Consider the following 15942-nt stretch of genomic DNA (forward strand, 5'->3'; position numbering starts at 1 on the left):
CCCCTCGGCCATGACAGAGAACTTTCTCAGAGCTGCACCCCAGCCTGTGGCGATATTTTACTGAAGGCAGCCTGTCATCCAAATGTGATTCCATAGCAAGTACTCTCTTGAAGGGAGATTTGATTGGCCCACAAAGGCTACAACTTAAAGCTCAGAGATACCACCACTGGCAGAGAAGTGCATATTACTCAGAGGTCTGAGTTTCAGTTAGGGGTGGGGGTGGGAGTGGGACTCCTTCTCTAAGCTTTGAAGTTTTAATCATTCAGCCTCTTTCCTTCCCAGCCCTAGGGGCGATAGCTACTTCCGGTATTTGCTACTTTCATGATTCTTTAGAATTCTCTTTTGACCCTTTCAGTCAGTTACCTGATTAACGAATGTATACCAGGATTTAAAAATCATTATTTTAAATTTTCTCTGTTCAAATAAATGGCATTTCTCTCCTGAATGGACCCTACCTGATGAGAGCATTATATAATGACTTTTTCTTTTGGAGGATGAGGAGTCAACTTTATTTCACCAACTGAGCCACATCTCCTATACATAAACCTATTCCTTCCTCCCTATCCCACAACATTAGTTACATTCATCACAACTAAAGCATACATCAGTTCAATGTTTATTATTTTGACTATGTTAAAAGCTACTCTCAACCGAACCTTACAGTCTATTCTTTGATTATGTTTCTTTTCCTAATCAGGGCTTTTTGGTTTTGTTTGAGCTATTGTCTTGATTGCCATATATTACACTTTTCTTCACCTCTACCAGCATATATTGTCCCAATACACTCCTATACATTTTTTAAAAATACATATCTTTATTGATTTCAGAGAGAGGAAAGGAGAGGGAGAGAGAGAGAGAAACATCAATGATGAGAGAGTCATTGATCAGCTGCCTCCTGCACGCCTCCTGCTGGGGATTGAGCCCGCAACCCGGGGATGTGCCCTGACCGGGAATCGAACCCCTATCGCCTGGCCCCTAGGTCAACGCTCAATCGCTGAGCCACGCCCAGCTGGGTTTCCGATACATTTTTTATTTTATTATTATCACTGTCTCAGTGCCTTCTCCCCTAGACCTTTTCATCTCCTCCAGGAATTCCAGTTGTTCCCTAGGCCCGCTGCATAGAAGTTTTCTGGGGAATTCCTATTACCAGCTCCCATCACCCTACAGATACTTGTAGCCACCTTTTGGCATGTTGGATCTTCTGTTTACATGTGCTTATAAACAGGTTCATCTCAAATGCAGAATACAGCAGCTGATCAAGAGCGTCCATCAATATCATACATGTTAAGGCAAAAATAAATGAACATGAAGTGTGTAAAAGTTTTAGCTAAAGTGATGGAAAAGTCAAGGCAGGCAAAATATACTAACAAAATGACAGATTATGAAGTGACTTTTAGACCTCAATACACATTCCATCTTCTTCAACACTGGTCCACAGGAGCCTGGATAACAGGAGAAATTTGCCAGGTGTTCATCCAGTAGAAAAGTAATTTCAAAGAAACTGAAATGCCCATTTCAATTATGTGCTCAGATTATGTTGAGAACAGTAATATCACCATTAGATAAGAATGTTTGTAATTGTGCTTCATTATGTTGAATCTGCAGAAAATGTAATGAACCAGAAACCTGCACTTGTATGCACCTGTTTCTGTTTGGAAATTGAGATATTGGCCAGGTCTATGTGACAAGGGTAACTAGGACAGGAAATGTCTGCTGCTTTAGTAACCAAACTAACTTGGCTTAATTGATTTGAATCTCATTTTTAAATAGAGTCACATAGAAGTACATGCTAGAGCTGAGGTAAAAAGACAACGAAACAATTTTAAAAGAGGGGGGAAAGAATAGGCAAAAATGCCAACGAGAAAGGAAAGAATAGACAAAAATGCCAAGGAGAAAGATATGATATCAAGTTCAATTCACCCAAAAATGGCATCATGTCATGCAGGAGAAAAACGAAGCTTAACTAATTGCTGAAGACTGATTACAACAAAAATTTGCCTGATTCAAGGGGCAAAAATGTGTGGTTTGCCTCTTGAGGGAAGAAGAGAGGACCATCAGCTGTTTTGACAAGAGGAGAGGAATTACACGCTTTAAACAACTGACCTGAGTTTGTGACAGAATCATGATAAAGTTAAAATGAAGCTTAAATAACAGTGCCAACTGCACAATCCTTTTAGGACTTGAAAGTCTCCCTTTTAAAACTAAACCTCCCAAACTGGTTAAGACTAGCTGCGCCGCTTTCTGTTGTTATTTTAAAAGCTACCACGAGGGGGCGATATGTTCAGGCCTAGCTGCGGCTGCTTTTCCACTTAAAACCTCACAGACAAGGCTTTTTCAGGCAACAGTTCAAATTTGTCTGCATTGCAAGTGAGTCTGCGCGGCCCTGCAGCCCAGAAAATAGGAGGCGTCCGCTGACGTCCAAAAACTTACATAACACTGTATACGTCATTGCAGTGGCTCTCAGCCCTGACTGCACTGGCGTCACCTAGGGTGCTTTAAAAAAACAAATACTGATGCCCAGAAAATGTCTCAGGGTAGGGCCAGTATCAGTATATTTTAAAAAGTCTCTCAAGTGAGGCTGTCCCAGATGAGCACCCCATGCAACCCAGCCTCAGGGTATTAGAAAATAGTATTTAGACGTTTGAGGGTTTCCCGTTTGTGTGAGTGCCCTTTCCTTGTTTTGTCGTCTCTCATGAAGGCCTTTCAGGGAACCTTATAATGAGGTTGCCCCTCGAATCATCTATTGCTCTTCGTTTTAGCCCAATACTTAAGACCGAGCTGCCTAGGAGCCTACTTTTATTATGTTTATTCTCATCTGGAAACCTGAATGCTTTTTAAAGGGGGCAATGCTGTTTTATTCTTATCTCTACTGAATTCGTGCTAGGCAACCTGTAGCAGAGGACGGTTGCAAGCTGTCATTTCAGTTCAAGGCCACAAGCAGGGCTTTAATGTAAGAAGCAGAAGTGCAGATCCTGTGAACAATGATTGAGTTAGCGTGGGGGTGGGGGTGGCGGTGGGCGTGGGCCTGCTGTGATTAACTCAGATCCCATCACTTCAATTTTAACTTCGTGGGCACCACAAAAATAAAACACTTTGGAACCCAGAGTGGGTCTTTGTGAAAAAAATGAAAGGTTTGTCTTCAAAGCCGTTAAAACCAAATCTGAAAATCAAATTTTGACAGGTAGCAAAAGGAAAGGCAGAGGCGTGCTACGGTTCTGTTGCTACAGTTTGGGCTAAGATGACAGTCTGGTTTACCCAGGTTGTCTATCGTTTTACTAGTACATATTACGGGGCAGAAAGAGGCTTTGTAGTCAGACAGATGCACTTTAAAATCCTCATTTTATAAGTCGCTTATTAGGCAGCATAGGCAAAATACTAAACCTCTCTGGGCCTCTGTTTTCTCCTGTCTGATAATGGGGATAATCACTACATCACAGAACCGTGTGGATGAAATGGAGCAACAAATATAGAGACAATGCCATGACAGGGTGCTCAATGCAAGGCAGCTGGTATTAAAGGCTATTCTAATAATTGACATTTCTCAGTCTAGGAAGTCTACAGCTGCTGCAACTGCCACTGTCACTGGTTGTCCATTGCTTGCTCCCTAGTCAAGTCCAGAGTGGTTAGTACCTGATTACAAGCCTTACCCTCTCGGATGTTTCCCACTCAGCTGCTATTCATAATCCTCCCACAAACCACCTTTCCCCAGGGCTTAATCAGGATGCATCGGGGAAACAACAAACAGGGGTCTTAAAAACACACAAACAAACAATGAAACAAAGGCATGTGAAATGTTAGTGGCATCATGTTTAGCATTTGCACATCTTTTGAAATTCTTTAGCAAATTGATTTTCAATGAACACTTCACTGCCAGATTGGGGTGGCTCTGTTTTACAGTATTATTCTGACCCTTTCTCATCCAGAAGCAAGGAAAAAAGCAGTATGGGACAGAAAGTATAAATTTTACTATATTGAAATTGTATGTTTATCTTAACATTTGCTCATTTGCATCCAACTTATCTGGGTAAGCTGCTCACAAACGGAGACCGTGTCTAGTTCTTCTTTGCATTCTGGTCAAGCTCAGCAACTAGTACCGACGAAATGCAAATTAAAATAAGATTATCCATCCATCAAGTTGGCAAAGTCTGAAAGGTAATAAATACCGCAATGCTGGCTACAATCCAGACGTTTCTGAATTCAGCAATATGTTCACAAAGCCTTAAAAATGTCCATGCCCTTTGACATGGCAATTTCATTCATAGTACTTTGACATAAGGAAGATTTGATGAATGTTCAAAGATATATTTTCAGTCTTCACATTTTGTTGTTATAATACAGAAAAATAAAATAGGACTACAATGGAAGTTTGTTAAATAAGGAATAGTGCATCCATATGGTGCATCTATATAACCATTAAACATGATGTTAAAGGAACTATTTCCTGGCTTTGAAAAGATATGTTCACAATATGTTAAGTGATAAAAGCAGGACACAATAGCATGATCTCATTTAAAAAAAAAAAAAAATTTATATGTACCTAAAACTATTCTGGAAGACTGGAAGCATATACTCTAAAATATTAACAATCATATCTTTAAATGATGAAATGACAAGGGATTGTTTCCTTATTTATACATTTCAGCATTGTTTAATTTCTATAGTTATCATGTATTACTTTTTACTCACCTAAAATCTGAGTACTGAAATATTCAGCTAAATAGAAAACTACAAAAAGTAATGAAACAGGCACCTTATGAGCTGTATCTAAAATAGATACTAACATTTTGCAAAATCTTCTCTCTCAATGAAAAGAAATGATACAGCTAAACTCCCACTCCCCATTCTTTCCTGTTTTCTGCTTCCCCATACCTAAGCACTACCCTCAAAGTTGATTTGTATCATTTCAGTGAATAATACGATTTTCTGCATAAGTATAGTCATTATTATTATTTTATTTTAAATTTTTACAGATTGTTGTCATCATTATCATCATCATCATCATCATAATTACCACTTTAGCTAAGCTTTATCAAGCCATCTAACTAGTATTAACTCATTTCATTACACCGAATCATCCCACTATACATATTGTTTCACAACTTGCTTTTTTCACTCTGCATGTCTTTTTATTTATTTTTAAATTATTATTTTTTTTTGTCAGAGAGAGGAAGGAAGAGGGAGAGAGATAGAAACATCAATGATGAGAGAGTCACTGATCGGCTGCCTCTTGCACGCCCCCTGCTGGGATTGAGTCCGAAACCCTGGGCCTGTTCCCTGACCGGGAATCGAACCTCAATCTTCTGGATCCTAGGTTGATGCTCAACTACTGTGCCACTCTGGCTAGCCGACTCTGCATGTCTTTTATACATAGGAAAATAAACTGTTACTATTTTTCTAATGAAATGTTATTGTTCTAAACCTCCTTATGAAATTATCTTTATTTTTTCTTCTTTGAGATTACTCTCTGAGTGGAACTGTCAGGTCAAAGAGAATAACTAATTGTATAGCCTTTTAGATGTTTCAGGACACTCACCAGTTGACCATGTTCCAGGCAAAGTAACGTGAAATCAGTTCTTTACAATATGGTCAAAATTGACTTGGTTAAATTTTATATACGCTAAAGTGATTCTAATTTGCAATTATATAATTGCTATTGAGGCTAAAATTTTCTCTTTTGGTTAATTAATTATTTTGTTTTGTATTTGTAAAAATCCTGTTCACTCATTTGATTACATACTCAATAGTATTTTATCTGTGGTCATAGTCATGTCTTAAACCTCAGTAGGGTTTAGTCTAGAATTCAAAATTTTCTGGTATGTTTTATATATGCATAATATATATTATATATAATAATCTTATGTCAACAAAATATATAGATAATTAGTACCAACACCCCTTTCTTTTTTCATTAGAATATGTGGCATTAGGTAGATAGAGACATACTGTCCTTTAGGTGCTGTGGAGTAGTATTTTGCTTTCAGGAAAAAATCCCTACTGATGTTTGAGAGCAAAATATTGATACAGAAGAATGCCCTTATATTGCAGTAAGTTTTTTTGTTTTCTTTCAATTTTATTTTCTATTTGTTTTAGGTGTACAGATTAATGATTAGAGAGTCATATACTTCACATAGTGCTCCCCTCAATATTTCCAGTATCCACCTGGCTCCATATATAGTTATCACAATATTATTGACTATGTATATACTTCACATCCCCAAGACTATTCTGTAACTACCAGTTTGTACTTCTTAATCTCTTCACCTTTTTCACTCAGTCTCCCAAACCCCTCCCATCTGAAAACCATCAGTTATCTCTCTATATCTATGAGTTTGTTTCAATTTTGTTTGTTCATTTATTTTGTTCTTTAGATCCCATATATACATGAAATAATATGAAATACATATATATATATATATATATATATATATATATATATATATATATATATTACATCCACAGGCAAATCTTTAGTCAAGACATTTCTCATGGTTTCAACTTGAGAAATGAGGTTTCATCCGTCTATTTAATAACCTAATAACAAAAGCAAAATGAGAACTGCCCTATCCTCCCATTTGCATTTGATCCCAGTCTTACCCCCACTCTTAGTAAAGTTTCAAGGCCCAATATTACACTCAATTCTTGCTGAGAATTTTTTCCCCCACACATGGCATCATCTCTCTCACACCATACATATGTACCTGGCCTCTCATATCAAGTCACCCTGTGCTACTTAAAGCCTTAAAAGAGGAGGGAGGGGGAAATGGGGGACATCTGTAATACTCTCAGCAATAAAAATAACTAACTAACTAAATAATAAAATAAAACAATGAAAAACTAAATTAAAAAAAAGAGGACAGGTAACAGTGAGTTGAGAGGTAAATACAAGGTAATAGAGGAAGTATTGCTCACCGTTTGTCATTTTCACAGAAGCAACCTGAGGATTTCTGGGTCCACATGAAATAACATTGAATAAACTGCCATAAGATGTGAAGATTTTATTTTAAATTTTTTTATTGTTCAAAATATTACAGATGTTCCCTTTTTTCCCCATTGACCCCTTCTACCCTGCACCCCCACCCCCAGGTCTTCACCACAATATTGTCTGTGCCCATGGGTTATGCATATAATCATAGAAGTTCTTTGGGTAATCTCTCCCCACCCACCCTCCCCACTTTCCTCTCTCTCTAAAATCAAAAACAGACATATAAATTGTTTCTAAAAAAGATACAAATTCAAAAATTTGTAATGATGACTTATCTATCACTCAGATATTATGCAGCAAGGTTAACACTTAATACCCGTGGGGCCTAAAAATCTTGTAAGTTAAAAGAATTCATTTTGTGGAAGGGATAGTTAACAACTTGATCCCACAGATTTTCACTGTTCCAAGGAGTATTATAAGCTATGTCCTCCATATGTATATTCCATGTTTTTAATTTAGAAAGATATTTATGACAGTTAATAGACCTCTGAACTATGGTCTTTGTGGTTTACTGAATCTCAGGTTATAAAACCTATGCTTTTTTAGTTCACTAAAGACTCAATATCTTATAGAAGTTAAAAGAATGGGCATTGAAACCAGATTGCCTGGGACTGAATCACAGATCTGCCATTTGGTTGTGTGACCTTGGAGAAGTTATTTAACCTCTCTTTGCCTCAATATATGTATCTGTAAAATGGAGTTAATAATCATACCTACTTCTTCGGTTGTTAAATGAAGATTAAATGAGTCAATAAGCATAAAGGTTTTTGAACAGAACGTGGTACAGAATAAGTGCTACCTTAAGAATTGGCACTAGCCACTCTACAAATTACAATCTTGGTTTCTGAAATTTCTTTAAAGAAACCCTTAATTCTCAAGTCTGGGAGTATTTAGAACAGAATCACTTTAAATGTAAGTTTATATAGTTTTGATACTTTTTGTCTTTGTGTTTTCTTTTTGTTTGCTTTGTTTTTAAATTTGATTTAATTGTAGGTCAGAGTGATCAACAAGGTCTAGAAGTTTGTTCTTTAACTTATTTTTATTTGAGGAGTAAAATTTCCATAAATTTTCCTTATGAAAACAGTGTTATCAGTTTAATTTGCTGGCAAGAATGCTAGCTATTCAATTACCATTTGCATTGCTTATTTTCTCGACAGCTTATGGATCATTTTTATTGCTATTTCTGTTTTTTGTTGTTGTTGTTGTTTTTGCCATGAATTTGCTTTTCTTTCCAATACTCACGATTTTGTCCTGACATTTAGTTCTTCAGGAATTTACCTGTTAACAGCTGTCAGAATTTAATCTCACTGTCAAAAACACCAAGAAAATGTAATCTGCAGAGCAGAAGATTCAGAAAGATAAGATGTTCAGAAAGAGCAGAGAAGTCCTTAACCATAGGTCATCTTAACAAGCTTGATGCTCTTCTACCTGGATTGTGAAAGACCATTTAAGATAGAGGGCAGGGTTAAAACAAGCAGCTTACAAATATTAGAGGAACACCTACAGAGTTGGATTTTTCATTTGCTTCTTTCTCACTGATGACAGTTTTGCTACTACTTATTAAATCCGGAAATACTGAAAAAAAGCTGGAGAAATAAGAAAGGTCCTTTCAACTTAACCCCCTTTGTCCTTGAAAATTCTGTTTTTGAGATTCAACTAAAGTTGTAATAATGTAATTGGCTATTAACTTATGTATATACAAGAAGGCAAGCAGTGTGCTAGATAAGTAGTTTGCATATTTAATTTAAAAAAAAAATATCTTTATTGATTTCAGAGAGAGGAAGGGAGAGGGAGAGAGAGAGAAACATCAATGATGAGATGTTCATTGATTGGCTGCCTCCTGCACGCCCCCTGCTGGGGGGTCGTGCCCACAACCCCGGCAGGTGCCCTGACTGGGAATCGAACTGTGATCTCCTGGATCTTAGGTCAATGCTCAACTGCTGGGCTTCCCTTTTCTTTCTTAATAAAAATGTATATCTAAAGAATAGCTAGGCTATAAGAAAAAAATGGTACTACATTATACGTTTGAGCCAATATATAATGACATACTATATCCATTTTTATAATATCATCAAGAATATTTTTCTGAACTTTGCCTACTCATCTCTTCTCCTTCCCCAAACCTGGCAGCCACTGACCTTTTCATTGTACCCACATTTTTGCCTCATCCAGGAATGTCATATTATTGCAATCATACAGTATGTAGTCTTTTCAGATTGGTTTCTTTCACTTAGTAATGTGCATTTAAGGTTCCTCCATTTTTTTTTTTTCGTGATTTGACAGCTCATTTCATTTTAGCGCTGAATAATATTCATTTGTCTGGATGTACCATAGATTATTTGTCTCTTCACTTACTAAATGACATCTTGGTTGCTTCCAAGAGTGAACCCTACTGTAAACTATAGGCTTTGAGTTATTATAAATCTCTGTACATCTCTCTCAATTTTGTTGCAAACCTAAAAGTGCTCTAAAAATTATGTCCTCTAAAAAAAGGTAATATCTTTGGGAAAGCAAATATACAGCTAGGTAATTGTTGAATGGGGAAATGGTTTTAAATATAAATAGCTACATAAAATGACATCTTTGAAATATAAGTAACAGGCTAATTTTATAGAAGCAACAGTAATATCACCATGTGAACTATGGACAAAATAAAAATACAAATTTACACAGAAAAAAGAAATATCTGAAATAAAAATGAGATTCATTTAATAACTAGTCAAGTGTAACACATAAATTATTGTAACTAACAACAAGAGTAATTGATGCTCCTGACATTAATATCAATTAAGAGATATCCAGGTATAAAAGGTAGATCATAAGAAAGACAGAGATAGACATAGAGAGGGAGCGTGTGCTGTTCTGTCTGTTGCAAGGGCAGGGGAACAGGAGAGACGAGTTCAGGAAGTAGAGATTGTTCCAGAAGCCTAAAGGTAGTCAGTGAGCCGTTTCAGGTTACCCACTCACACACCTGGTAAGATAAACAGATCCAGCAACAATGCCCAGAAGATCTCATTAGTGAATTTGAAAGGGATTAGATATTAATCTTTACCTCTATCTGCTTCCTGCAGAACAGTCTGCTTGATATAATCTGCATGACTCATAAGGGTATTTGAGTCTTAGGTAAAATATAAAGGAACAGATATTTATGTATGGAAGTTAAGCTCTTATTCACATAGAAGGGCTTTCAGTCTATGGCTCTCATTATCATTATCGCCATAGGGAGTTACTGCAAACACCTCCATCTGTTGATTGTAGAATGACATAATAATATATCATGTGCTCTGATTTATGAAAACTAAGGCATATAAAGTTATTACATAGAAGATTTAATTCTAAACAATAAATCTTGTAAATGAATATATTTTAGCGAAATGCAAGCCAAATTTTCTGAGCAATTGATGTTTCCAATGACAGGCTACAAGTGGTTTGTAACTTTGGTCCCGTCTGCAAATTTTGGGAAATATTTCTTTTACTGTAAGAATCAGAGATTATAGCTAAAGTAATCCCTACTCCTCAGTGGGCTGCCAAAGCCACACAGGTTTCTCACCATGCAGGGTTTATTTTCAGCACAGGAAAGATAGAATCAACAACTGAGGCTGTCAGGAAAACAGCAGGGAAGGAACCATGATGGAAACATGTTTAAAATCATAAACGCCCCCTGCTCACTATACATTTGACAATAAACTGTCCCCTGCAGAGAACATGATTATTTGAAGTATGGTCCTTCAAAAGATTGGGAAGAGATCATTTCAAGTTGTACCGCTTGCATTCTAAAATGGATTACAACTGCCTGCTTATTGGACAGAGACTGAATTTGGCAGTTGCAGCCAAGGTTGGCAAACATCTAATAGAATATTAGAGAAATTCAAGTTGTGAATTTTAAAATGAAAGAATGATGGAAAAGAGAAAGGAAGGGAAAGGGGGAAAAAAGAAAGAGAGAAAGAATGAAAGGGAGGGAAGGAGGGAGGGAAGAAGAGAATAAATCAACCTGGGATATATGAGCTGCTTTTTGCTTTGTGTGATAAAAACAAGCTATTCTAATACTATAAAAAGAAGAGGAATTGAGAGAATAACACCTAAAAATGGTAAGTACACAACCAGTCACTTCAGTCTATCAACCAAATTAATTGTGCATTACTTGCACACTAAGAAACAAATCATTAAAGATTCAGAGATGTAAGAGGAATTATTGGGCAAAAAGGCCTAGTGGAGGTCTTTCTTGGAGCTGATTTTGCATAGGAAACATTCTCTTTTACTTACACTGTATGTTCATTGTTTACTGCTGCCACCTAATTGTGTATCACAGATCAAGAGAAATAACAAAAATTTCTATAGATACTTGTATTATTACTCAATGTACATTTGAAAAGAATGGTTATACTTATTATCAAAAGGAACCCCAAGGCCTATCTTCTACCCAAATCTACCCTCGATAAAAGAGCAGGGATAACATGAAAACTAATAGTCAATTGTCAATTTTTCTACTGCTATAACTTTGCTGTTTTTTTATCCAGGTTTGTTTTGCTGACTTAAGAACATGGATTTCCCTTAAACTAATTTAAGCATTACATATAAATATTACATGTAATATATTGTCTATATATTATCAGTTTTGCTACAATGCTATAACATGGTGTCCGTGTTCCAGAAATCACTGCAATATACAAATTGTGCAATTAAAACTGCAGGACTTGCCCGGCCTGGCGTGGCTCAGCAGTTGAGAGTCGACCTGGGATCCAGGCGATAGGGGTTCGATTCCCGGTCAGGGCACATGCCCAGGTTATGGGCTTGATCAATGACTCTCTCATCATTGATGTTTCTATCTTTCTCTCCCTCTCCCTTCCTCTCTCTGAAATCAATAAAGATATGTTTTTTAAAAAAACTGCAGGGCTTGTTGGGAAAATAGTGTTAGCGTGAAGTGCTTAAGTGTCATGTGGTTGTTCTTATTTTTCCCATGAGCCTCGTAGTTTTAGTGCATGATTATGTATAGCACAGTGACTTTTGGGAGCACATGTATTGGAAGAAATTAATGTTTCAAAACAAGCATTACAGTGAAAACTCCTGGATATGTACGTAATATATCCAACCAAGGAAAAGGTCATCCTTTCCCCACCCAGGGATTCCAAATCTAACATGCTCATTTATCCATTAACCTCTTTTATTGAAACAATCCTCATAATTTTGAGTGAACAGTAAGGTTGCTATTTTCCTATAACCAGAGTACGCAGATGGCTAGGAACTATACAGTATCGTTAAAGTAGAATGACTGAGGTGTTTCTCTTCTGATTTATTACCAAGTAACTGATATTCTACTGTGCCATTGAGACTCTGAAGAGCAAGAAAATAGAGAAAAAAAGTCTCAGAAAAATGTAGATTGTGAATTGTCAAAGGTCAGTTCTTATTTCATAGACAGCTTTTTCTTAATATATGTACACTGTTATGCCATCGGCTGGGCTTAAAATTGTACATTGATCTTACATTATACTAAGCATATTTAGAATAAGACTAGCTTAAATATAATACTTCTGATTTTATAATCTCACAAGAGGGAAGGTGAAAGAACTGAGAGGAGTAGAGAGGAGGTGTTAATGTACAAGATGTGACCAAGTAATAACATGAAATTGAAAAGCTTAAATTACACAGAGCAAGAGAGAAAAAAATCATATCATCTCTCAAAGTTTAAATGACAGGGATTAATAGAATTTGGTTAGTTATACCTTTGTAGCTCTTTTCCCCCAAAGGAAAGATATTTTGTTGGAAAAAGTTTTATGAGGAAAGTTAAGATGCTAACCAATGGTGAGATATAAAGCAACAGGAACCACCAGACATTGCTGGTGGGTGTGTAAAATGGTACAATCACTTTGGAAAATTGACCATCAGTTTATAGAAAATAAACACATATCTACCCCATGATTTAGTAATTCTACTCCTAGGTTTATATCCGAAAATATATGTGTCTAAAAAAGAAAAGGTGTGTACAAGAAAGTTCAAAGCATCTTTTTCCCCCTTTATTTTATTTCTTTCCATCACCATTTATCCCCCTATTCAGAATAACCAAAACCTAAATCTAACCAAAATATAATTATATGGGGAAGTGGCTTGGATTACTCATCACCAATAACAAGAAATGAACAACACAAAGCAACATGAATGGATGTTATACATATTATTTTGAACCAAATAAGCCAGACTCATGAGGCTACATACCCCATGATTACAATTATATAAACCTAAAGAACAAGGGAAAGTAATCTATGGTGGTAGAAATTAGAACAGTAGTTGTCTCTGCTAAAACAATAAATTACTATGACCCAGCAATATTAGACAATGTAAGTAAGTGATATGAGGTAGAGAAAGGAGTCTATAGATTCATGAGAAGTTGAAAGCCTCAAAAGCGGTCAGCAGTGATCTTTCCAACAAAATTTTAAGTCAAGTGGTATGGCAGTGATTGCATCTGGAGGAGAAAAGAAAGATGACAACCTTGAGATTAAAGTGGTTAAGCCATCCTTTAAAAGTATCTGGGAGCTCTATATTTGAACTAAGGTAATTAAGGGAGGCATATGAATAACTTATCTTAGCAGACTCAGAAGGGCAAGAAGTAGATAAGTTATGAGGCTGAGGAGACAAATGGTTGAATGTTAAGAATCCACACTCCAGAGGTAATGCAGTCCCACTGGCATGATACCTCTTGTTTTTAGCTATTGTAAATGAGATGGAGGGCAGATAGCAGGCCAGGAATCTGGCAGGCTAGTGAAGAGGTCTTGCCAACTTTATATACTAGCTGCAGACATGATATGGTAATATATTACTTTAATTAAATTCCTTAATATAACTTTATGCCAGAATCATTATAAGGTAGAGTGAGTGGCAAAAGAATATTGATCCATTATAATAGATATCTTCAGGGATACTATTTGCAAGACAAAGTGAAATATTAATAAATTTTTTTCATAACAAAATTACAGAGCAATGAACCAACTGGGAAAATATTTACAACATATATTACAGATAATGTGGTAATATCCCTAATCTACAAAGAACTATTAAAATTCAATAAGAAAAATATACATATCCACATAGGACAATGGGTTAAGGGAATTGATTAGCAATTCACAGAAACAGAAATATAAATAGCTAATAAATATATGAAAAGTATTCAAACTAATGATTAAATAGATGATGGGTGAAAACTAAAAAAACAATATTATTCTGTTTTTATTCCTTGAAATAAGATTTATAAAATTGCCCAGCCGGGCGTGGCTCAGCAGGTTGAGCGTCGACCTGGGATCCAGGCGATCAGGGTTCGATTCCTGGTCAGGGCACAGGCCCGAGTTGCGGGCTCCATCAATGACTCTCTCATCATTGATGTTTCTATCTCTCTCTCTCCCTCTCCTTTCCTCTCTCTGAAATCAATAAAGATATATTTAAAAAAAAAAAGATTTATAAAATTATCAAGCACTTATTCAATATACTCCTATACAAACATTAAATATTTGATGTCATGGGGGAATATTTGTGATATGATCCAAATTTAAAATTTTTAAAAGTAAAAGTATTCATTGGGAAGCATGGAAAGGACATAGGGAAAATAATGTAACAAAAAATACTTTTGAGTTGGATGTAATATCAATTTTGTATACTTGACATCAATTTCCAATTATCTCTTTTTGCTTTAAGAAACTATTTTTTAAATTTATCTTTATTGTTGAAAGTATTATAGATGCCCTCTTTTTTTTCCTGTTGGCCCTTCCTTCCCCACCCCTCAGGCCTTCATTCTGGAATATTTTAAGTAATAATAGACAGTACAGATGTTACATGTGAAATCATATAATCATCCCTATTTACTTTGCCAGAATATTTTGAAGAAAAATAAAATATTATATGCCTCCTTTGTAGCCTTTGGTAGTGTTACGGGCTGAATTGTGTCCCCTCACAATTCATTATGTTAATACTCTGCCACCCAATACTTTACAATGTGACTGGTTTTTTAAACATAAGGTTTTTAAAGGGGTGATTAAGTTAAAATAAGGCCATTAGAGTGGGGTGCTAACCTACTATGGCTGGTGTTTTTATAAAACAAAGAGGAACAAGAAGTCCCTGTGCAGAGAGGAACAACCATGTGGAGGGGCAGCAAGAGGGAGGGCAGCCATCTGTTAGCCAAGGAGAGAGGCCTCAGAGGAAACCAATTGCCCTAGTACCTTGAGTTTGAACCTTCAGCTTCTGTAAATGTGAGAAATTGAATTTCTTTTGTTTAAACCACCAAGTGTGTGGCATTTTCTTATGGGAACCCTAGAAAAATAATATAGTTAATACATACATATAAGATATATATATAATGATTGAGTAGTTCCTCTTTTGAGATTGGAGATTAAAAACAAGTGTCTTCTGGATCTTTCAGTTGGAAGGCCTTCTGAGAAACACAACATTGTTTCTGCTGAAAGCAGTTTAAACAGCATTTAGAAAATATGTGTAATTCCAAGTACAGAAATCTAATTTCTTACACAGATGTCATCTTTTACAAATTGATAAATGAAAAGTTTACTAGTAAAATAAACATTCTTGTAAATGATTAAATTTGAAACAAGTAACAATTCTCCCCAGTCTTGAGCCCCTTAACTAAATAAACATATAAGAAAAGTTAATTTGAAACAGATAGCTGATAAGTTTTAAAGTCAATATAAAGTTGTTATGTCTAACTCGGCAAAGTGCTTTTAAATTATAAAGTACTAAATTGGGAAAGGAGAAAGTGAGGCATTATTTTTAACTTTCCCAGAAGTCCTCTGTGTCTAGAAAGCCAACTATGCTTACTTGTTATATTGGAAGTTCCAGAGACAATTCTAAATCTTGTGTTCACTGCAAATTCAGACACATACTGGGTATTTCTGTCTGGAGGGTCAGCCTGCCACAGTTCTTACTTTGCAGGAGGGACTAAGCATGAGTCTCATGGGAAGGAGAAT

General features: G+C 36.0%; 1 pseudogene across 1 annotated transcript in view; it reads left to right on the top strand.

The window, feature by feature from the left end:
• Positions 1–15942, top strand: part of LOC308550923 (ubiquitin-ribosomal protein eS31 fusion protein pseudogene) — a 1162334-nt pseudogene that overhangs the window by 908164 nt on the left and 238228 nt on the right. The gene's annotated exons all lie outside the window — the stretch shown is intronic.

Source organism: Miniopterus schreibersii, assembly GCF_964146895.1.
Source record: "Miniopterus schreibersii genome assembly, chromosome: X".
Lineage (NCBI taxonomy): Eukaryota > Metazoa > Chordata > Mammalia > Chiroptera > Miniopteridae > Miniopterus > Miniopterus schreibersii.